At 64.9% G+C, this 479-nt stretch overlaps 1 protein-coding gene across 5 annotated transcripts in view; it reads right to left on the bottom strand.

The window, feature by feature from the left end:
- Positions 1-456, bottom strand: part of Lyn (LYN proto-oncogene, Src family tyrosine kinase) — a 136,333-nt gene extending 135,877 nt beyond the window's left edge. For 2 of the 5 annotated variants that reach the window (XM_087190319.1, XM_004871525.4), the window contains exon 1: positions 7-281. The gene's annotated coding sequence lies outside the window, so the exon portion shown is untranslated. Of the gene's footprint in view, positions 1-6 lie in introns of all 5 variants that reach the window. The other 3 variants (XM_004871523.4, XM_021249545.2, XM_087190318.1) reach the window with 3 other exon arrangements.
- Positions 457-479: the final 23 nt, after the last annotated feature.

The raw sequence follows: 479 nt of genomic DNA, 5'->3' as shown, positions 1-479 counted from the left end.
ACTCACCCGCTCGCGGTGAAAGTTTCGGGGCGGCAGTGGCGGAGCTCCACGGTGACTTGAGTTCAAAGCAGGGGGCGCGACAGGAAAGCGCAGCGGGGCCCGCCTGGGGAGGGGCTGCAGGCCGCGAACGCGGGACGCTCGGCCAGGGGCGCGAGCTCAGGACCTTGGGCTGGAAGCGCCACGACCGGGCAGTGAGTGGCGACGCGGCCCCCACGGTGGGAGAGGAACTGGCTGTCGCTGAGCTCGGCCGAGAGGTCCCAGCTACTTCCTGGTGCTCGGATTTGCATACTGCGCCCAGAGGGCGGGGAAGTGACCGTTTGGTTCCTGCCCAAGGTTTGGTATTTGGTGTGGCAGTCGCTCAGGGCTGTGAAAGCAAAGAAACCTGGCGACTCCGTGTGGACCTTGGGAGACTGAGGTAGCCTCAGACCCAGCCTTCTTCCCTAGAGATGGACGGAAGATCTGGAGAGGAGTCAAAGGGC

This window comes from Heterocephalus glaber, unplaced genomic scaffold (assembly GCF_053883595.1).
Source record: "Heterocephalus glaber isolate CG9 unplaced genomic scaffold, H.glaber_assembly_v1.0 deba00001553, whole genome shotgun sequence".
NCBI lineage: Eukaryota > Metazoa > Chordata > Mammalia > Rodentia > Bathyergidae > Heterocephalus > Heterocephalus glaber.
This window is presented reverse-complemented; position numbering and strand designations above follow the sequence as displayed.